At 40.3% G+C, this 24,178-nt stretch overlaps 1 long non-coding RNA gene across 2 annotated transcripts in view; it reads left to right on the forward strand.

The window, feature by feature from the left end:
* Positions 1 to 379: 379 nt before the first annotated feature.
* The window catches only part of LOC144382603 (uncharacterized), a 167,796-nt gene continuing 143,997 nt past the window's right edge, over positions 380 to 24,178 (forward strand). For both annotated transcript variants that reach the window (XR_013449890.1, XR_013449889.1), the window contains exon 1: positions 380 to 630. This is a non-coding gene — a long non-coding RNA (uncharacterized LOC144382603). The remainder of the gene's footprint in view (positions 631 to 24,178) is intronic.

A 24,178-nucleotide genomic window follows, 5' to 3' on the forward strand; every position in this document is an offset into this window, starting at 1 on the left:
GGTGGCCTTGTCTGTCTGCTATTTCTGTGAGTATGGGATGCGAACGGGGTGAGGTGTCTCTCTTTTATCCTCCACGATACACACTGTGTCTCTCCCCTTCCTACTGCTGCCTCACCAAGGGCAGGATACACTCAGTGGGGGACTGGCCAGCCCCAGTATCTGAGGGAGGTCCTGTACAGAGGATGGGGGGCAGTTGAAGAAGGACAAGTCATACTAGGGTTAGGTTCTTGCTGTTTCTTTTTCCTTTGTGCTTTCTTTTCTTTGCATCACTGATGATGTTATTTATGGGATGCCAGTTTCTTTTTTTAATTAAAAGGAGGAAAAATCCAGTCTTGTACAAGAACAAGAGTGATGACTCAACAGGACTGCTCGGTGCCAAACGACTTCCTGTAATCACTTCTCTAACAGTGTTTCTTACAGAAGCAGGCTTTTGGACCCAGGGTGAGACGGCAGCCCCGGCTGCCCACCTGTCCAAGTGGCTCCCTCATAAGGCGGCCCAGGTTGGCTGGTGCATCCGCAGTCATGAACTCTGGCCTGGAGAACCCAAGCTCACCAAATCTTGCTGGTCTATGAGCATGGAGAGAGGAATAACGTAGCAGAGATAATGGAATTCTTGCTGACATCTTTCAGGTACTTTAAATAGTAGCCTTTTCTGGCACTGTGACATGTCAGAGGATCATTATTTTTAATGATGTAAATTACCTTGAAACTCACCTGTTTTAACTCCTTCCTATGACAGGTAAGAAAACTGAGACCTAAATCAATTTGGCAAATATTTATTGACCACCTACTGTTTGTAAAGGATGGTGCTCTGCCTCTCTGGACCAAATGACATTTTAAGGTCTCACAACTTATTGGGTGACAGATAGAATTAAAAACTAAATGTCCTCACTCCCTTGCCAGTCTTTTTTCCACCATTCGAATCTGAAGTTTGGGTTATTATCGTATCTTGCTGGTCTAGAAATTCTAGACTGGTGTGTGATTGAGTATGAGCATATGTGTGTGTGTGTGTGGGTGGTGTGTTGCGTGTGTGTGTTTCTTTTAACCCTGGGCATGTAGCTAGGAGAGATATAAAGCAATCCAAACCGATAACAGGAAATGCTGGAGGCAATATGTCAGAGTCAGGAAAACACTCGCTTTGGGATCAAACAGACATAGTTATGAATCCTGGCCCTTCCACTTACTATGTGACCATGGCTCAGTTTCATAATCATTTTGATCCATCCTTTCTTCATATACAAATGTATAGTAAAGTATGGTTCATGTTTACCTTAAAAGAATATATGCAATATACAGAATTAATATATTAGCCATATCTTTTGTTGTCTGATGCTTTAACGTCTTGGGGCCTTGCTGACCATGGAAGGATTGTCCCTCCCAGGGTTAACTAATCCCTAGTACCTTTCATAGGCAAACGAACCAATCCAGAGCCCCTACCCCCATCGGCTTCCTTGATTGGGCTCTCACACTCTAGACCACTATTCCTCTGGCCTGATCACTCCAGGGCCAGGTGCCAGACGTGGAGGGACAGCCCCTGTGATCCAGAACCTCTGAAATTATTCAAACTAGTCCATCTTAAACTGGCATACCCTGCCTTGTCCATTCTTTCTCGTGGAAATGACAATTAAGGAAGGCTCTTGCCTAGATTTTCCCCTCCTCCCTCTGCCTCCCCATCTTGATCCTTTCTCTGTGGCCTCTCCCACCATGGCTTCAGCCTTCAACCTCCCCCCACCTTGGGATCTATGAGTGACAAATGATCTTTTCCATGACAACCATCCAATCTGTTGGCCTCACCATACCTGAATAATAATAAAACCTATATTTGAAAGCATAGTGTACTTGACAAAGCACCTCATGCATAAAGGTTCTCAATAAATTCCTTCATAGAACATAATGTATTAATGACTTTCTATGTGTGAAGTCCCTGGGTGCACAGATATGAATAATACCTAGTTCCCCCTCTCAAGGAACCTAACTGAAAATAAGGACAACAGCAACCTATCAGAAGTGGGGGGAGGTCATGAGAATCTCTCTATGGCAGATGGAGACGTAGGAGGACAACAGAGGTATTAAATGACCTGCTTTGGGACACACAGCAGGATGGCACAGCGGAGGACTCCAATTCAGGCTCTTCTGACCCCCAGCCCTGGATCTGGTTTTCGGTGGGGTCCGTGATTTCTTTGAGTGCACGAGACTGGAGCTGGAGGAGGAGAGCATGCCCGGGTGCCCCTGAAACAGTCATCCTCGGCTTCTTTCAGCCACTCGAGGGCTTTGTTCCTGCGGTACTTAAGACAAAATATTCGGTTCTTCTTTGGCCTCTGTTCTATATTCCATATTCACTTATTTTCAATAAACATTTTCAGATTCCTTATTTTTCCCCCTAAAGCTTACAAATAAATTTTTCTGTCTTGCCTTTCTTGCTGCATTTACATAAAAGCCACACTGAAAAATTTATAGCAGTAATGGAGGTCTTGGGGAAAACAAAATGCTCTGAGAACAAAAGCCACCTTAACCCTTTCCTGAGGAGTGGGGTCAGGCTGGCTGCGCCACGGAGCGGGACTTTACAGGGCAGAGGACACACTGCAGGTGCTCCCTTTACCGATGAAGCGTTAACAATGGGCTCAAGTTGGAGATCCTCATGACTTCATTCACGATGTTCTTTAGACCACGAAGGATACCATGGAGATAAAAGTGAATTCAATTGCAAAATTTTGAAGCTGCTATATAAATTCTATGAAAGTTTACTGTTTGGAAATACTGAAAGGATGGAATGTAGCTTAGGGCAAAATACAACTTCCTGAGAAGTCTGCATAGCAATATTTTATAAGGATTATAATTCGACCACTTTGAAATACAGTACATATAAAATAAAAGACAAAATCATTCCTCCTTTCATCCAATGAACATTTAACGAGCATCTACTATGTGTGGGTCCCTCAGGATACAGAGAATCTAATGTATTCCTTGCCCACAAGGAGTATGTAGCCTAGTGTTCATTAACAGAAAATCAGTACTAATAAGCCAAATAAGTTAAATTAGTAAAAATAAGTTTTTTTATTTTATAATGTAGCATACACAAGGAAATACTTGAGCACATGAGAATTAATTTCTGAATGCCTGGAAGTAAAAGAGATCTTTAATTTATGGCATGTTCAGTTCAGAAAGGTTTCTAATTTTAGGAGAATTCCCTTTGTGAGTAAGTCCTAGAAGATTCAGAGAGACGCATGATTCAAGCCTTTGTAGCCACTCCGATCAAGCACACGCTGCCTACCATGATGGAATTGGTGCCAAATCCACATCATGAAAACTGGACTCAATTAGGCTTTGCCGGCAACCTTGACATCGGTACCATCCAGGAGTTGAAAGGGACATAGGCAGTCTCTGCCATCTGGTTGCTGCAAGCCTTCCTTTCCTTGAGCAAGCGAGACTGATAGATGGGAAGATTTTGCAAATCTTCTGCAAATAGAACTTCTAACTCCTTGGTCAAAATGATCACAGCTAACATGAAAAAATATATATTGCCAGTGTTTGGGACTTTCCAGCCCAGTGTTCCATGTTGCCCTCTTTACCTGTTGGCACCCCACCTCCAGAGCTTTGTCTTTGTGTTCTTGTGTATAATCTGACAAATCATCTAACCTCACTAGAGATTCGGAGAGTTCCTCCCATCTAAGGATAGGCTGTGTGCCTAGAATGTGGTAGGCCTGAATGCTGTTCTTTCTCTTCCTTGTTGAGATACATTCTGATTCTCTCTGGAGGCCTAGGCTGAGGATTGCTTCATCAGCTCCAGGGAGAACAAAAGGTCAGCTGGGTAGATGCCAAGGCAACAGGTACATAAAGGGCACTAAAACACTCCTGGAAATGTGACCAGAGGGATAAATGGTATTTAACAGAACACCTTAGCAGAGGGTAGCAGAGGATACGGTTGGAAAGAAGATGACTAAGGCACTGAGGATGATAATGAGCAAGAACCAACAGACAGGTGACACACAACCTCCAAGAATGGTTTCACTTGAATACAGGATTTATCTCGGGATGCTTGGGTGGCTCAGTTGGTTTAAGTGTCTGCCTTCAGCTCAGGTCGTGATCCCAGGGTCCTGGGATTGAGACCCATGTTGGGCTCCCTGCTCAGCGGGGAGTCTGCTTCTCCCTCTGCCTCTCCCTCTGCTTGTTCTCTCTCTCTCTCAATCGGTCAAATAAAGAAATAAATAAACAAATAAATAAATAAATAAATAAATAAATAAATAATCTTAAAAAAAAAAATACAGGACTTTTCTCTTCCTTGCTGGGTTATGCAAGTTTGGAACCAGAGATCAGTTGCTCTGACGACAGAAGCGAGGTTGAGTGATGCTGTCTTTGGTTCCACTCCTCCATCCTCCCCAGCAGAGCATTCAGATTCTCCTCTGTGTAAATGTTGAACAAATATTTAAAAATATTAGTCCCCACGTTTCAATCTATTCCTGGCCATAGATTGAATACTTGGGGCAAGTTAGTATTTCTATGTCTTCAAATCACATGTGTTTGACCTTCATAATAATAATAATAGTGATAGTATAATAAAATTAGTAATAGTACTGGTGGTGGTGGCAACAGCGGTTACTATGATTTGCTGACCTCTTCCTTTGTCTTATATGAGGGGACTTGGAGTGAGAATTCCGGGTTTGAAATGCCTGGTTTTATGCCTCAACTCTGTTGTATAGACATGGTCAAATTAGTTAACCTCTGCTTCTGTCTCCTCATTTTTAAAGTGCAGATAATAATAGTACATGACTTCATAGGGTTGATGAAAGGATTAATTGAGGTAGCACATGCAGAGTCTTTAGAGTGTTCCTGACATGTAATATGACTACATTACTTTATTTATTACGATTTTATATATTCCTCATAATAACCTTGATAGGGAGGTATTATTCCCATTACACAGTTAGGAAACTAAAGTTCGTGGAAATTAAACAATTGGTTTAAGACCAAATTCCTGCTCAGTGCCATAGCTGGGATTCAAACCCAGGTCTCGCTGGTACTGCAGCTTCTCTGACACGACATCTTCTGTCAGTGCTGCGTAGTCCTTGAATGTAGCGGCACCGGGGTTGAACTGGTTGAATTCAAATAACAGCTCCACCTCTTCTGGCTGTGTGACCCTCGGTGAGTTCCTTCACCTCTCTGTGCCTTTGTTATCTCATGTCTAAGATAAGGATCACAGTAATCCCCATCTCAGATGGTTAAATAGTGAATATATATAAAGTACCTCGCACAGCACCTTACACACAGTAAGTACTCAAGCTTTGTTATTTTCACTATTGTCACCAAAGCCATTTTATAAATTGGGAGCGTTTGTGTACAGGGTACTAACTCCAGTGTTTTTCTTTACCTTGTATCTTGTAAATAAACACATTCACATTAGTCAACTTTTGTTGAGAGCACATAAAACCTGGGTTTTGGATATTCTCTGCTACCGTATCTTTCTCCCTCTCAGAATGTGTTCAGACTTTCTTCCGCTCTGTGTGTTGTGACCTACTGCTCCTCCTGTCCATTTTGCCAAGCCACAGTGACCTCTGTTTCTTGGGGTTATGGGATGAATTGTGTCTTCCCCCATAAATTCACATATTGAAGTTCTAAACCCCAGTACCTCAGAATGTGACTCTATTTGAAGACAGGGCCTTTAACAGGGTGATCAAATTAAAATGAGGTGATTGGGGAGGCCCTGATCCAAGATGAATGGTGCCCTTATAAGAAGAGGGAGATGTTGGAGGTACTCATGCACAGAGGGATGACCAGGTGAGGACAAAGCAGTGAGAGGTCAGCCATCTGCAAGCCAAGGAGAGAAGCCTTAGAGGAAACCCACTCTGCTAGTACCTTGATCTTGAACTTCCAGCCTCCAGAACTGCAAGAAAATGACTTTTGGTTGTTTAAGCCAACTGGTCATTGGTTTGTTGTCATGGCAGCCCTAACAAATGAATATTCTTGGCTTCACATACTTGCTCCCACATACCTACAACCTCGTGTGCCCCGTGTTAGCCATTCGACCCCACTTAATCTCAGCCTCATTCAGACCATATTCCAATACTCCTCCTCCACCTCCCCACCTTGGTTGGTCCCAGGACCCACAGCAGATGGACCTTCTTCCTTCCTCCCAGCCTCTCTGGGGTGGAGACTTAGGTGTTGGGCATCATTTCTTGATTCTTCTTTCCATAGTTGTAATACAAGAATGGATTGATACTGAAGAGAATTATGGTCTTACTGTCATATGGAATTAAAATAAAAACAATACTGTTAGGAAGTCTAACAAACTTCTAATTTTACCCAGGGTGATTGTTTTGATGTTTGGATGAAAAAAAGAAAATAGCAAATTTTTCTCTACCCTCATGTCACCTCCAATTTATTTTATGGCTTCCTGGCACTGCTGCAATCCTGAGCACACATGTATTTTGCTTGTCTATCAGTAAAGATTTAATAAGATGACTCCCTGCAGTTTCATGGTTTCCCAGCTCTGGCATACTTGACCTGCTTCCTTGACCTTCTTCGTACCTTAGCCACATAGTCTGGGTTGACCTGCAAGCTTCTGCACCTCCAAACCTCCTGCCTCCTGCCTCCAACTTCAGTTCTCCTTTCTAGTTTGCTTCCAAGTTGTAGCTCCCCTGCTTGGTGGCAAAGTCCGGCACGATAGGCACGACCTCTGCTAGTCATTCGTCACAAGATTCTGCTTTTCCATCCACCAATTTCCATTCTGTTCTGTAGAAACTTTGAATCAGTTTAGTGCCATTGTAGGGCACGGAGGTAGGAGAGGAAAGCAAGAGCTTTGGAGTTTGAGGGATTGAGGTTTGAATGTTGGTTCCACCTTCTGGACTATGATCTTGGGCAATGTATGAGTTTCTTGTGGCTGCTGTAACAAATTATGATAATCTTAGTGGGTTAAAACAACAGAAATTGATTCTCTCTCAATTCTGGAGGCTAAAAGTTTGAAATCAATGTGCTGGCAGAGCCTCACCTCTGATGGGCTCTGGGGGGGATCCATCCCTTGTCTCCTCCAACTTCTGGTGGCTGCCCAGCTTTCCTTAGCTTGTGGCCTCATCACTCCAATCCTTGATTCTGTGGTCACATTACCTCTTCCTCTTCTTTGCATGTTTCCTCCTCTGTATATCTATAAGGATACATGAGATTGATCACATTTAAGGCCCACTGGGATAATCCCGAATAAGCTTATCCTCTCAAGATCCTTATCATAATCTCATCTTTTACCATGTAAGATAATACTGACTCTTTTTCCATATGAGGTTATGTTCGCAGAGTCTGAGGTTTAGGACATGGACACATCTCCTAGGAGCCACACTGGATTCACTTCAAGCAAGTTATAGTGCCTCAATTTTCTCATATACAGAACAGGAATAATAATAGCTACTTCACAGACTCAAAATGAAGAGTGAATAAAAGGGGTTCAGCAAATGGTAGTCAGCAAAAACCTGTATCCCAAGAGCCCCACACACTGCTGGGTAACTGTATAACCCCCAACTGTCCCAGCTCCAGTCCAGCTGTATTTCAAGAAGTCCCTCTCCGTCCTAGACCACCCAGTGAGAGGCTGTGCCCAAGAGAATGGCCTCCAGGAACCAATGGCAACTCTAGGCTCATTTTCCCAGTGCCTAGGGATGGATTTAGTTTTCCAGTTAGTCTAGGAGCAATTGCAACATCTATTTTATCTAATTAACCCAGTCTTATCTAATTGACCTTTAGTCTTGGTTACTGTCTCATCTTTCGGTGTCTGAAGTAGGTTTTTTACCAGGTCTGGTCTCTGCCAGTCTATTTCCCTGAGACAGGAGTCTGCTTCTCTGTGGTCTCCACCCTGCCCTGCAGGGACCTGCACTCAGCCTCTTCCCTGCCTCACCTGCCTACTCCCTCTACACCTGAGCCCTTCTCCAACTTGTCCGTTCCCTTTGTACTTGAACCATTGTCAGCCTCACCTGTTCAGTCTCTACACCTGAGCCATTCCTTGCCTCATTCCCTCGCACTAAAGCCATGACACATGTCCCCTTGGTGACACCATTCTCTTTCATCACTATCCCTCGGCATATGTAATTTATTTCCCCGGAATGTACTCTCTGCCTTGTCTGTCTGTTTACTCCTTTATTTCCTTGAAAATTATTATTTCCTACAGGAAGTCTTCTCATATTGGGGTCGATGTTCCTTCTCTATGCCTCCATCATGGCTTTGATACTATATCATGCTTGGTTTTTTTAAGCATGACTATCTTTCCTAGGAAGTGGTGAGCTTCTTGAGGCTGAGTGTTTTTTTATACCATTGGCCTCTAGCACAGTGCCTCAAGATATTAACTACTCAAAGAAGGACTATTGAATGGTTCTTATTTCAAGAACTATCATCTTCCCAAAGTCATGGTGCTCTATTCTTTGAATTAGATCCTCTTTAACAGACAATGAAACTCAACTGGACTTTAAAGTATTAATTGAAATTGTTTTAGATCTCCGGATCCTCTCAAAGACCATCTCTGCCTCTGTAGTCAATTGTTTTTAGACCCATCTTGGGCCAATCCAAACGGGTTCCCAAATCTATCCTCCTCCTTGGTGGAGGCTGTCAAGACATGCTGAAGTGGGTCTGTGATGCGTTTGACAAATGAAAGCCTTCAGGAGATGAAATTCACTAATCTAGCTGAATGCACTCAGCTGGGAATGAACTTATTCACTGTGCTTTCTAGATCCAGAAGCGGGTCTTATTTCTATTGTTATTACTTGCAATAACATATTGCTTCATAGTTTGCAAAAGTGCTTTTTCGTATATGTTAAGCCTCATGTTAACCCTTATAGGTAGGTGTTAGTATTATTTTCTCTCTTTCTCTCCCTTTTTTCTAGAAAAGTATCATGGTGAAAGATAATGGTACTAGTGTTAGGCTTAGGTTGGGATCTCATCTCTGTTGATTACTAGCTGTATGTCTTTGGAAAAATCAGTTAACCTCCTTGAGCCTCAGGATTTTTAAGCAGCAGGATATTTTAACCATACCAAATTGAAACTGCCATTTGATTCCACCATTTAAACTTCAGAGATATTTCAATCTTGCTGTAAAATTGAAATGGAAAAGAAATAATGCTAATGAAAATGGGAAAAAATTACAAATGATTAAATTGTGCAATATGGAACATTGATCAAGGAATTAAATTGGCTTAATGGAGTTCGCTGGAAAAATACTTTCTCCACAAAAATGCATTGATGTTAGCATAATTCTGATTAAAATATTTGTATCTGAAATGTACTTGGGGGTCAAAATGGGGTTGAAATGGTGAGCACAAATTGCCCGGTCCCTGATGACCATAATAGTAACTGTAATACTCTTATTGAGCACTATTTCAAGGGCTTTGCATGCCATATCAGTGATTTTTCCTAAAAATCCGGGGGGTAGGTCTGTCATGTGGCTCCATTTTACAGAAATGGAACAAGGTCTGGCACATATGACTCCATGATCACCATCATCATTATCTCTTTGCCTCCATGCTGACATTTGATGGTTTCTCAATACCACCAGGATAAAATCCAACCTCTTTGTCAGGGCCGGGAAGGCCCTGCCTCATTGGTTCCCTAAACTTTATCATTTTTTCCACTCCTTTCCATGCTTATTCATACTTATTTCTTATAGCTCCTGTGCACAACAAGCATATTTCTGCCTTATGCCCTTGCTAGTCCTATTTAAGAAATGTCCTTTACCTAGATAGATACACAGTTCCCTCCATTCATTACTCCTGGGCCACCTGCCATGGAGGGTTGTTTTGAAAACCTTGTCTCCAGTAACCACCCTGACCTTGTCGTTCTCTACTTACTCTGCTTTTTCCCCCTTTGTGGAACATGTGTGAAACTATATTTCTATAATTTTTTATTTGTTGTCTGTCTCCTGTGTGAGAATATTCTGTTGACCCTTGAACAACATGGGTTTGAACTGTGTGGCTCCATTTACATGTGGATTTTTTAAAAATAAATACACACAGTACTATAAGTGTATATTCTCTTTCTTATAATTTTCTTAATAATATTTTCTTTTCTCTGGCTACTTTATTGTAAGAATATACATGTAATACATATAACATACAAAATGTGTTAATCAACCTTTTATGGTATTGGTAAGGCTTCCAGTCAACAGAAGGCTATTAGTAGTTCAGTTTTTTAGGAGTCAAAAGTCATATGTGGATTTTTGACTGTGGGAGGGCTGGGGGTGGGTAGGCTCCCCTAACCCCCATGTGGTTCAAGGGCCAACTACAATTGCCACGAGGACAGGGATTATCTCTATTTTGTTCATTATTTTATCCTGAGTGTCTAGGACAGTGTCTGCTGCATAGTACGTTCATAATAAATAATATCAGTATAAATGAAGAGGTAAGTGAATGTAGGTCTTTGTATACCATCACCTGTTTCTAAGTGCCTGATCTTTGCTTTTTATTCGAGTGACTTGTCCAGAGAGCCCAAAGTAAGAGGTTTCTGAAGGGCATATACCAGAAATCAAGTCTGCCTGATCCCTCATCTTTACTCTTTAAGTGGCACTGTCCAGGCTTTCTGCTCTCTATGAAGAGGCTCTTTGCTCAAATCTTGTCCATACAGTGGTCATTCTTCTTCTCTTCTTTCCTTTTGCTCCAACCTGCCACCCTGGGAATGACAGTGTGTACTGAGAAAACACAGAGTCACTTCTGTGGAAGTCCTGTTCTAGGCGGGGGTCATTGTGTTTTATTTACTTAGTGAATTTTTTTAAAAGATTCTATTTATTTATTTGACAGAGAGAGAGAGAAAGAGAGAGAGAGCACAAGCAAGGGGAGCAGCAGAGGGAGAGGGAGAAGTAGGCTCCCCGCTGAGCAATGAGCTCGTTGCAGGGCTGGATCCCAGGACCCTGGGATCATGACCTGAGCTGAAGGCAGCCGCTTAACTGACTGAGCCACCCAGGCGCCCCTTTACTTAATGAATTTTTATGTGTGGATTATAGACATAATTTCTGGGGTCTGCAGAACATGTAAAGAGCCTGTGTCTCAAGAAGCAATGCTGGGGAAGCAGCAGGTAAGGGCTGGCTTCCCAGCGGGCCTGTCTGTGGCATCGGTCCACGTGCTAGCTGTTTGCTGCTTTACAGATTGCCAATCTCATTCCTATTGACAGACGTTGCACGCCTCAGGGATAGAGTATGTTCTGTCTCCCAGGCAGAAATTGATCTCAATTGAATGACCAGGAAGTTGGATTTACATTGCTTGCAAAAACAGCCACCTTTTCTCTTTGGATTAAAAAAAAAATAAAAAGGAGATAATGAACAGGATATGTCGATGTTCAGGGAGAGGGATGAAGGCAAGTGAGAAGGAAAAAAAGAATCAAATATTGATTAAAATCAAAGAAAAATATTGAAAATGAACAAAGACCCTTTATTCTTCTGAGCAGGGGAAAAAATCAGAATTTTTTTTAAAGAAATGGGTGCTAGCCTTGAGTTGGAGGAAAAGAGGCATGGTGGAATTGGAAAACAGCCTAGAGATCTTTACTTCAGGTTTTTGAAATATTTATTTGTGTAAGTGAAATCCTAATGGAGAGAACAGAGAAGAGGAACAAAGCAAAGATCCCTTAAATCAACACAAGAAATGGAGTCCAGGCCCTGAATAAGATTTTGGCTTTTAGGTTTTCTAGTGTCGATCAGCATCTTTAAAAAGGTCTCCTCTAACCTAGTCCAGAAGCTGTATTTAAAACATGAACGGGCGCCAGACTGATCGTCTCCCCATTCATGGAACAACTCGCAGCCTCTCAATTACCCACTAATACTTTTGTATCACAAACCAGCCACTGGGTGGGGCAAAGTGCAGAGAAACTGAAATCAAAGGAAAAGAAGGGGAAGTCTAAGGCAGTCCAGATGGCAAGAGTGGCTATGAGGGAGTGACACCGGAGTAAACTCATGGGTATGAGAAAAGAAGGCAGTTATAGACACGGATACAAATCAAGGGACGGAACCTGAAAGAAATAAGGTGGCAGGAAGGGAAGATGGGGAGGAGAGGTGTGGGTGGTCCAGCTGAACTGATTAAATACCATCCCGCACATCTAGATTTCTTTTGATCTTTTAAAACTTTTAAAAATAAACAATTGAATGAATGTAATCGGTTGTTTTATTTGGGCAGAGCTTCTTTTAATAGGTTCTAAGGATATCACGCATATCTTCTATGCATGGTGTTCATTTTTAAAAGCTGAGCCAACATGTGACCCTTATCTCAACTTAAAATCTATATTATTTATATTAAGTGTCTCCTATTTAAATTAAGTTTTGAGCATCAGTGGGGGTAACTGCTATATATTTCAGTGACTTAATATAAGAAGATTATGTTTTTTAAGTTTTTATTTAAATCCTAATTTGTTAACATACAGTATAATATTAGTTTCAGGTGATTCAACACTTACATACCACACCCAGTGCTCATTACAAGTGCACTCCTTGAACCCCATCACCTCTTCAACCCATCCCCCCGCCCACTTCCCCTCTGGTAACCATCAATTTGTTCTCTATAGTGAAGAGTCTGTTTCTTGATTTTCCTCTCTTTTTTCCCCATGTTCATTTGTTTTGTTTCTTAAATTCCACATATGAGTGATATCATATGGTGTTTGTCTTTCTCTGACTGACTTGTTTCACTTAGCATAATACCCTCTAGCTCTATCCATGTCATTGTAAATGGCAAGATTTCATTCTTTTTTTATGGCCAAGTAATATTCCTGTGTGTGTGTGTGTGTGTGTGTGTGTGTATCTCACATCAAGATTATTTTTTAAAAGTAATATGTTGAGCCCCAGATCTGCATGACTCATTTTGTTTGTTTGTTTTTACTATTCCACACTGCCTAATATCTTCTTTTTTTAAAATTTAAATTCAATTAGCCAACTTATAGTATATCATTAGTTTCAGAGGTAGAGTTCAATAATTCAGCAGTTGCATGTAATATCCAGTGCTCCTCACATCAAGTGCCTCCTTCATGCCCATCACCCAATTACCCCATCCTCCCACCCACCTCCCCCCCAGCAATCCTCAGTTTGTTTCCTATAGTTAAGAGTATCTTATGGTTTTTCTCCCTCTCCAATGTCTTCCCATTCAGTTTTCCCTCCCTTCCCCTATGGTCCTCTGCGCTGTGTCTTATATTCCACATATGAGTGAAATCATATGATAATTGTCTTTCTCTGATTGACTTATTTCTCTCAGCATAACACCCTCCAGTTCCATCCATGTCAATGTAAATGGTAAGTATTCATCCATTGTGTGTGTATACACATATACACACCACATCTTTATCCATTCATCTGTCAATGGACATCTGGCCTCTTTCCATACTTCAGCTATTTTGGACATTGCTGCTATGAACATTGGGGTGCAGGTGCCCCTTCAGATCACTACATTTGTATCTTTAGGGTAAATACAATTGCTGGGTCATAGAGTAGTTCTATTTTTAATTTTTTGAGGAACCTCCACACTGTTTTCCAAAGTGGCTGCACCAGCTTGCATTCCCACCAACAGTGTAAGAGGTTCCCTTTTCTCCACATCCTTGCCAACATTAGTTGTTTCCCGACTTGTTAATTTTAGCCATTCTGACTGGTGTGATGTGGTGTCTCATTGTGGTTTTGATTTGTATTTCCCTGATGCCGAGTGATGTTGAACATTTTTTCATGTGTCTGTTGGCCATTTGGATGTCTTCTTTGGAGAAATGTCTGTTCATGTCTTCTACCCATTTCTTGACTGGATTATTTGTTTTTTGGGTGTGGAGTTTGATAAGGTCTTTATCCAAGATATTTGGATACTAGCCTTTTATCTGATATGTCATTTGCAAATATCTTCTCTCATTTGGTAGGTTGCCTTTTAGTTTTGTTGACTGTTTCCTTTGCTGTGCAGAAGCTTTTTATCTTGATGAAGTCCCAATAGTTCATTTTTACTTTTGTTTCCCTTGTCTTTGGAGACATGTATAGCAAGAAGTTGCTGCCTGATATCTTCTGATACCTGCCATCAAGATCATGTATGCTGAGATATGAGGTCCAGGACATTTCCTAACATGTTTAACAGCTCAGAGAAAATAATTGCTATATGCCTCCATTTTAGGAGGGTTTTATTCATGTCACCATGTCAGTTTTAAAGGGAAAAAAGTGAGAAAATCATAGCTTTCAACTTGGGCTCTCTGTGGTTGTGAATGTGTGGCAGGAAAGGTAATGTTACATCTGCTTTGAGGCTTACCTTGGGCATGTCGACATTGTGTTTGCCCCCTCAATGAGAAAGGAGCCATTGGACTTTATTTAGATCCTGTAACTAGTACCCCTCTTCCTACTCCAGGGCATAGTTATTTGGGCCAGAGGTAGACTCTGACCCAAGGGCAGCCAATCTCCAGCATAATGAAAGGCTTCTTGCATTGCTTGGCAAAGAGAGGTGCTGGGCCAATGAGGTTCATTTCCTCTAGAATTCAAATTGAGAAATATGGGGTTCAACAGAGTTGTAGTTACAGGGGTCAGGTGGAACCTAAACTATGATGAAACAAAAACAATAAAGATGGAGAAGTCATGAGGTAAGCAAAAGTATAAAGAGTTGCATAAAAAATGAACAAGTTAGTAGGAGGAAAAAGAAGCAAATGCACAGAAGAAAAAGACATGACATAGTGGTTATGTGACCCTTGAACAAGAAAGAGAGCAATTGAGTCCAAGAACCACATTGCTTCTGATAGAATGACAGAACCAGCTTCAGATCTAGCCCACACATATAAATATAACCAGCACAAATCCCTTGTTTATTATCTTAAGGTGTTTTCGTGAATTTCTGTCCCATACCCTCCCCCAAAAAACCATACACATTAAAAAACCTCACCACCAACAAAAATTACAAAAGCTAACCCAAATAAAGCAGAGGTGATATGGGCAAAAGTTATAAGTTGTTGTTACCTCCTGTCAAGTAGGAAATTGAGGCCTTAAATTTCAAGCATGTTTTGTGATAAGGAAACGGATTTCCAGGGCTGTGGATCCCATTGTGACTCACCAAATAACGATCAGTTTGGACCAGTTAGCATCCAGGCAGGAAAGCAGAAACCACTCCAGGCTTTTCTAACAAAGAGAATTTAATTCAGAGACTTTGTTACAAAATTTTTGAAAGAATTTAAGAAGCAAAAAGAGTGAGAGATTACCTAAAGATGAGTAATTGTGGGGAACTCTCACTACTCCTTGAGCTGGAGGAAGAGAATGGAAGATGGTGTTATCTAGAGCTCAACATGCTGGTCATTGAGGCTGCTGGAGCATGCTCTGCTTCTGCTGCTGTGGTTAGAACATCCGGTGCCACTTTGCAGGCTCCCTAAAGAATGGACATCACCCCAACTTATATTAACTTAAGAATCTGTATGTATGTTGAACTTGCCCTCCACGACATGCTTTTCAATGGAACAATCAGCACCTGGCACCCTGATACGCAAACATGGTCTGAGTAGTTCAGAAAAGGCACCAAAGTTCCTTGTGTCAGATCTTCTCTAAGGATTAAAGCATTCCAATAATTCTGTGACCAATTGCCTGTATTGAATTCCTACTGTTTTAAATATCTAAACTGGCTTCTGTTTTCCTGGCTGGATACTGACTTATACTGATTATGGTTCAGCAGAAAGACGCAACTGGAGATTCACTGCCCTTGAGAGAAAAAGTCTTCCCACTATCAAAAAGAATGAAGATAAATGCGGACTTACAGATTATTAACCTCAGTGGAGAAGACCTCTCTTTTGTAATAAAATCTTCATTGGAAGACCCTTAATTTATGTTTGGTGATGAATACATCTTCTTCCTTAAGCTATATCCTCCTAAGTGTCGAGTAATAAAACAGACATAAATAGAGTAGATACTATGTACATCATCCATAAACTTTATTCAGGACCCATTGAGGAACAAAACAGGTCAGCTAACTAACGTGATGCCATGGATGTCACACTACGGAGGCTGCAGGCTTGTTGCTATAGACACCGTTGCTGGGATTGTTCTATCTGAACCTAGGAGCCCCTCCTCTTTCTCCCCCCCCCCCCATCTACAAATGCTTCTGCTGGAGACACTGACAGAAATTGGCAAATAGTAGATTCTGCCTTCCAGTCTCCCCCACTTCCTCATACTGACAGAGTCTAACTGAAAGCCAGCTGGTAAAGAAATCTTGGAAATGGAGTTTACAGGCTTACTTCCTACTCCTGTGTTATAAAGGAACTCAAAGATGGGCAAAAATAGAGATGAAAGCCAACAAATAATTGATTCAAGAGATAAAGCAAAAAAAATTCTTTGTAGTTACAAGACATTGAACCTTGTGAATATTTAGCTTTTCATTTCAACAGTCCACAACATAATCCTTGTGTCGCTTACCCAGTCACACACCCTCATGGGAATCAGGGCAAAACCCATGCCCAGCTCTGGGGGTAGACTCTAATGAGTCTAAGGCTGGTTCTGGGATCAGTTTTCTTAGTGACTAGGTCTATGGCTACGTATGTGAGCCACTTCTGGTCAATAGTACTACATGAAAAAGTGCTGGAGGAGGTTTTTTTCTAGTTCTTTGAGAGAGATGAGAAGCCAGTCTCTCTTTTGCCAGACATGGTCAAGAAAACAAATAGCCATGCTTGCTACTCTGTAAGTATGGGAGGAACTGGAATTAAAGTTGCCCGTGTAGATGGCCAAACAGAGATCTGGAAAGAAACAGAGTCCTTCAGGAAATCACTGGGCTACAAAATCCATCAATCTTGAGGTCCCCACCTTACCCCTACACCACTACCCCTAATCCGTTTTCTTATTGCTTAAACTAATTCAAGTTGTTGGATTTTTTGTAGCTTGCAGACACAAATATATTCAAGGATATTTTCATAATAATGTCACTTTTTTGCTTTCTGATAAACTTGTGTGTGTGTGAGGGGCGGAGATCAAGGGGTAGAATTATATCTAGAACATTAAGAAGTATATGTAACACCAGGACACCCACATAACTATGATCCATTATGTCTACTGCAGTGGTTAAAGAAAAAAGTATTGTCCATATATTAAGACATTAAGAGAAGATGCAAAACCAATGTTCGCTGAGAGAACATTTAACCAAGATGGACAGATTTATGGCATAGTTTTCTTTGAGCTTCTTTGCAATATGGGAGATGGATTCTTCCATCTAGAGGATGTACCGAGGGCAAAACTGACAAAAATGACATGGAGGCAGGTTTTAGTGTATTAAAAAGTGAAATTATAGTTTCAGGGCTGCCCAAAATGAACAGGGCTTCTTGAAGACGAGGAAATGAATCCCTTGTCATTGGAAATGTTTAAGCAGAGATTGAATGACCACTCTGTGAGTGTTAGAGAGGGCATCATATTGTGGGAAGAGGCTAAAGAAGATGGCACCTGAGGTCTTTCCAACTGTAAGATAGAATGATTTAACTCCAGTTGTACTCACCATAGAGCCCGTGGGAAGGCACTTCACCCAATCAGTCTCCCTAATGATGAATCACCATCAGACAGCTCAGCTTTACTATCTCTAGTTTAGACTCTATGGTCTACTTCAGAAACAATTATTTTGGGGGAAAGAAAGTTAAACCCACTGACTAGAATAAGATTTTTAGATTTTACATGGGCTTCCCTTTTCAGCATCTATAATCTATCCCAGGAGTGTGGCTGAAAGTTGGCACAAAACACACCACAAACGTTAGAGGATATCTGCAAAGCCTAGGGAAACTATTGTCCACACAGTTCAAACGGGGGAGGCATGCCTGGAAGTCAGCACAAGTGCAACAATTAAAATATCACAAGATGAGCCATAGACCCCAGTAGGTAGAGCTCCTTTGTCTAATGACCTTTTTCATAGAGTGATAACAAATACAATAGGCTGGCCTCATAAATCATACCTCCAGAAAACATCCATAGGGCAGACTGTGACACTGTTTGCATATTCAAATGTCACCCTGTTCATAAGAGGAAAGACAAAACACTTTTTTTCTCTCAAAAATGTCAGCATAGCTGGATTAGAAAAGATAATTCGGAAGTACTTCTAGACAATAATTACCTCTGGCACCCATCTGCAGTGTACTTAATGAATGGAAAGAGGAATTTTTTTAATTTTTAAAAATTATGATTATTACAGTAATTAATCAGCTGCTCAGTGACAGCTTCCTTGAGGGGGAAAAAGTGCCTCAAAGGCCATCTTGCTTCTGTAGGGTACCTTGTTGATTTCACATCACATATGCAAAACATATCCTATTATTATTAGCAACAAAAATGCTTGTGGAAGTAGAATTAGCCTAAATTTCCTAAAGAGTCAGGAAACTCTCACATTTTACAAGTGAAAGAAAAAAAAAATTCCTAATCCCAAATGCTAGTTGGAAAAAAAAATGTTTCAGACTTGCTCAGCTGCGGTTGTTAAACCAATCTCTTACTCTTAATTACATGCAAAAGGTTCCTGGTTCTAATTATGGACCTTGGGGAAATAGCCCATCTCCCCAAACCAATAACGCCTCATGTTAACTTCAGCTCTTTTGTGTTTAATATCCTACTGCTGGATTTCAGCTTCCCTAGATGATCTGTAAATTTGGCTTTTTCCACTTCATTTTTCACAGTGCTGCTCAGAGCGGGGGCTAAGAGATCTCACTCTCCCCAGTGATTCTTTTATAACATTTCCTGCTACTCAAGTAAAAAATTCTCTAACCTAAGATATCTACATCACGGGCAAATTCTTTCCTGAAATTCTTTCCTCTACTGCGCTCCTACTTTTCCTTCCTTTGCCCACATCCTTCCAGTTACTGCATCAAAGGCCCCTGAATACAGCATTCTGAAATCACATGTAATCAGCATCTGCAGAGGACTTCTCTCTGCACAGGTGTGGAGGTGGAGGATGGTTCTAGAGGTCAGCAGGCCAGGTGCCTTCTCCTATTTGGACCTCATGGAACATCCTGATGACCAAGCAGAGCAGAAGGCAGCAGAGGCTGGCTAGGCACTTAGAAGCAGAGACTGTTAGTACTCAGGGGCATTCGAGAATGTTTAGTCCAAACCCTCCATTTTTTCAGATGATGAGGCTGAGCTATAGAAAGGAAAACAAAGGAACCTGTTCACACCACAGATGTAGTTAATAACCATGTCGGTGGGTCTACAGACACCACGGCTAGTGCTTGGGGATTATTGTCTACACCCTGGGCTCATCTCAGTGCCACAGTCAGCATCTCCAGCTGAGAAAAGGTAAACTAACGTGACCTAGGAGTTCACAACTCTGGCCCTGGATCTTCTTCTCATCTTTTCCGTTAAAGAATATTTGGACTTCCTACATCTGAGCTCTTTCAACAGTGAAATGGGAATTATAATACTCACTATTCAGTGTTATTGTGAAGGGGAGAAAAAGGGAAAGGGGAGGGGACCAAATGTGAAAGGGTCTTTGGAGAGTAAAAAATGGAAAGTAATTATTTGCCATACATTTTGCAAGTACATCAGATCAGACCACCTCTAACATTTTGGAGAATGTTCTTGGGTAAATCTCATCCTAAGCTTTTAGCAAAAAGTACTTTGAAAATATTAAAACGAGGAAGAAATCCTGTGGCATAGGGATGTGTGTCTACTTTCTAAAAAGGAAGTTGGGTTGTAACAATTTTGCCCTTCATACGGAGCTCATGTTTACTATTTTCCAAGGAGCAGGTGTCCAACTCAGTACATTTTAGTGAAATGAGTGAATGTTTTCTTTTTGCATTACCCATCCAAATCCTACCCATGCCTCAAAGTTCATCTCAAGATTCACCACATGGCTTCAGACCTCAGTGATTTTTCCCTTCTTTTAGTTGATGTCCACCATGCCTCAAGTCAGTGCTCTGCAACCTACCGCAGGCTCTTGTTTATAGACAATGTTCTATTGCAATCTACTTCTTCGATGTGTGTTCACATTAGCATTTGGAGGAAACTGTGAGTTCCATAAGGACAGAGGCTGTGTGTTATAATTCTCTTATAGACCCATAACACCTTGCACAGAGCTCATTTGCAAGCAGAATTGGTAATGCTGCAATTCATTGTCTGTTCATTATACTATGGCCTTCTGTAAAACAGGTCATAGTTTCATGTATGAAACTATCCATACATGAAATCTATTGGTTATAATTTGTGTTAAACATTTGTTTGCCAACTCTTAGGTAGATTGGTGGCAGTTCACTGCTAAGAGATTTCTGTTCTTCTGGGCAGCGAATGTTTCTGAGTCCCAGGTGAAATCACATATTAAACAGAGCCAAGAAATCTCTCTGAGCTGAGACTCAAGGTTAGTTAGCAAATGAGAAATGGTTAAGTAGAGGTTAGCAAACTGATGAACCTTCTGTGGAGAGACCAGTTTATTTCTAGAGAAGGTGGGAGCAAGATTCTAAGAACTAAATATAGACTATTTCTTCTTTGAGTGATTAAGAGTATTTAGTGTGAAAATTTAGCTGGGATGGGTGATAGAGGCATGATTTAAGTAAATAAATACATAAAGAGTGAATAAAATTCCAGAAATAACAAAAGGAAAGATTGATTTTTTTTAAAAAGTTTGCATCACAAAATATGCCATAAGCAAACTGTTAGCTTGGGCAAAAATATTCAAGACAGATAACACAGACAAAGAGCTAATATGCCCAATAAATAAATAATTTTTAAAATTGAAGAGAAAAGAACCAAACACTTGATGAAGAAATGTAAAAAAGGCACACAAAGACAATTCACACAAAAGAGCCTCAGATAATGAAAAAATGTTCAAGCTTACTTATAATAGGTGATATACACATTAAAACAACTCTGAGATGCTACTACTCACCAGGCAAGACTAGCAAAAATTAAAAAAAAAAAAAAAGGACCACACATTCTGCTAGTGGAGCCACACTCTCATTTTCTTTGGGGAAAAATTTGTCAATATCTAACAAAACTACATATGCACTTGCTTTTTGGCCAACAAACCCATGGCTAGGAATTAACCTCTATTAATAGGAAAATACACCCACAGACAGCTATTCATTGTAGCAGCTTGCGATTACAAATATTGAAAATGACCCAAGTGTCCATTCATAGAATAGCGGTTGTATAAACTAGCTTACACCCGCACAAGGAAGAGCTACACGGCTGGAACAAAAAATGAGGATGATCTCTATAAAGTGATATGAAATGATTTCCAAGACCTGCTAGTAAGTGAAAAAGTAAAGTGTAAAAGAGTATGTATGGTATGCTACATTTCTCTATGAAAGAAGAGGATATAGGTAAATGCACATGTATCTACTCATTCATACAAAAGAAATAAAGGAAGGATAATTCACAAAATAAGGAAATCGGTTACCTCTAGAAGGAGAGGCAATGAGAAATGGGTGAAAAGAAGGGGAAGATTTTTTAAAAAGTGGGAATGGGCTTATAGGACTGAGGCAGGAGTTTACTTCTCTGAGCATAACTTCTGGCTCTTAAAATCATACTAATGTTTCACCCACCCTTCAAATGTCACCAAAATAAACAAACCAACAAGGGTGGGGATGAGGGACCAAAATAGAATACAAAAATGACAAATTAACTTCATTCTATAAAGTCTACAGCAAATGAATAACACAGTTGCACTGGAGAGGGTAGAGAAGAAAGAACTCACTTTGGTGAATGGTATCTTGACTGTATACCACAAGACTATCCGCAAAAAGAACTGTGCACAAATGCTGGATTTCACCAGTCAAATTGTTTCTCACTGGAATATGGGTTAACAATTCTAAACTAACTTTAGGAGCACACCAGAATCCATGACATCAGTAAACATACCGTATAAATGAGAGCCAGCTTTCTTGCCATTGGGGAAAGAAGTTACAAACAAAGGGGGAAAATGAAAATAAACCCTGTGGAAATGAATTGAAATCAGTTATCAGTATAAATCCATGGTTTGTATGTGTAAATATATATACACACTACATACACATACATACATAAACAAGTGTACATATGTACATACACATACATATACCAACCCGCATCCACATGCACATGACACAAACACACAGATCAATATAGATGTGTGTGTATGTGGGTTAGCATACATATATGCATTTCTTACTCTGTCTAGAAGCAAAGACACTCCAGTTGCAATGAGCACCTAGTGTCCAGATCTTTTCTAAGCAGCATTCTCTGAGAAAGTTTGATACTAGATCAGGGTCAGGACAAAAAAAAAAAAAAAAAAAAAATCTGAGCTTGGAGCATTTGGGGATGCCACAAAGTAAGATGTGCTCAAACAAAAGGAGTGGACTTTTCACAAAAGACAGTGGAACCAACTAGAAAGATCTCCTAATGGTCAAAGTGGGAAATATTTGAGTATAAAAATAAATAATGACAGTATTGGATTTTAACCAATAGAATAAAATCAATACCCATAAGTCATATTGACATAAATATTTGAATAGATAAAGAGATGGGGGAAAGAGATTGCTTGTCCTTACACAAAAAAATCAATGAATAAACATAGAAGGAAATAGGAAAAGAGAAAAAAAAGAGGCCAACACCAAAGTAATAATTGTTGCAAACAAGATCCACTGGTGGATGCTAAAAATAATGGGAGAAAATTTGAGGGGAAATAAGATATGTGTGCAGCCTCCATGTATCTCCCACAAATGTTTGGTAATCACAAAAGGGAAAAAAAGTCCCGTTACAGAGGAAAAAAAATCTAGCAGGATTTAATATCACCTTAACCAGGTGATTAAGATTAATATCACCATTTACAAGGCCTGTCAACAAAATGAGGCCCTTGAGAAGAACACAGCATCATTTCTGTCATATTCCTGCCAATACCACTGGGAAATTTTGTGTCAGACTTATAGTGTAGTTAATATTATTGCACCAGGGTTAACTTTCTGGAGTTAATAATTGTACTGCGATTATATAAGTAGTTAGGAATAGGGGAAGCTGGGTGAAGGGTGTATGGAAATTAGCTGTATTATTTTGCAAATTTTACATAAGTCTAAATTTAGTTCAAAACAAAAAAATTAAAAAAATACATGTAATCAGTGCCTACATTTAGACATTCAATCTACTCCAGTCTGGCCTCCAGCCTCATATTCACCAAATTAGCTCTTACTCGTTCTTGTACTTTCATAGTACCATTTGCTTGACTTTTTCCAATATTTTATTTATTTATTTATTTTAGAAAGAGACAGAGAAAAAGAGAGGGAGAGATCACGATGGGGGGATGGAGCAGAGGGAGAGGGACAAACAGACTCCACACTGAGAATGGAGCCCAAGGCAGGGCTTGATCTCACAATCCAGCGATCATGACCTGAGCTGAAATCAAGAGTTGGTGGCTTAACTGATTGAGCCACCCAAGCACTCCCATTTGCTTGACTTTTGTGATGTAACACCTCCTTACAAATTCATTTTCCTCTATACAGACATTAAGTGTTAGAATTCCTTAACATTTGGTTATTTTTTTTTCTTTTCTCACTCTAAACCTTTTTTCTTAAGAAATCTAATCCGAAGTTTTCATTACCATGCAACTCTATAAGATTCATGATTTTTGTATCACAGCCCAAGTTTTGTTTTGTTTTGTTTTAATTTGGGCTCCGTATTTTATTTACATCTACTTGAGGTTTGAATTTCTTAAAGGCCCTTCAAACTTAGTATGTCAAGAACTAAGTTTATCTAGCACTCCCCTCCCATGATGTCTTAAAATATATCCACAAATTATTTGACACACCTTTCAAAAGTAGGACCTAATTCTACCTTAAGTGTGGGTTGGACTTAGCAACTCACTTAAATAGAAATGATGAAGAGAAATGATGGTGTGTGACTTTAGAGACCAGGTCATAAAAAACACTTCAGTTTCCTGCTTTCTGTCTCTTTCTTGGATTACTCGTGCTGGGGAAGTCAGCTATAATGTCCCCATGGAAAAGCCCATGTGGTAAGAAAGTGAGGCCTCCAGCCAACAGCAACATGAGAAACTTTGGAAATAGATTTTCCAGCCCCAGGCGAACCTTCAAATGAATGCAATTCTGACCACCATCTTGATTGCAACATCTTGAGCCAAAGTCACACAACCTTTTCCAAATTCTTGATCCTCAGAAAATAATAAATATTTATTATCTTAAGCCACTGAGTTTGGGACAATCTATTATGAAATAATAGAGAGATAGTACACTCCCTCTCCCCACACAATAAACAACTAGGTCGTATTCTAGTGCTTCTTTTGGTGCTTCATTTTACTCACTATCTATCCCT

Source organism: Halichoerus grypus, chromosome 7 (assembly GCF_964656455.1).
Source record: "Halichoerus grypus chromosome 7, mHalGry1.hap1.1, whole genome shotgun sequence".
Taxonomy (NCBI): Eukaryota; Metazoa; Chordata; class Mammalia; order Carnivora; family Phocidae; genus Halichoerus; species Halichoerus grypus.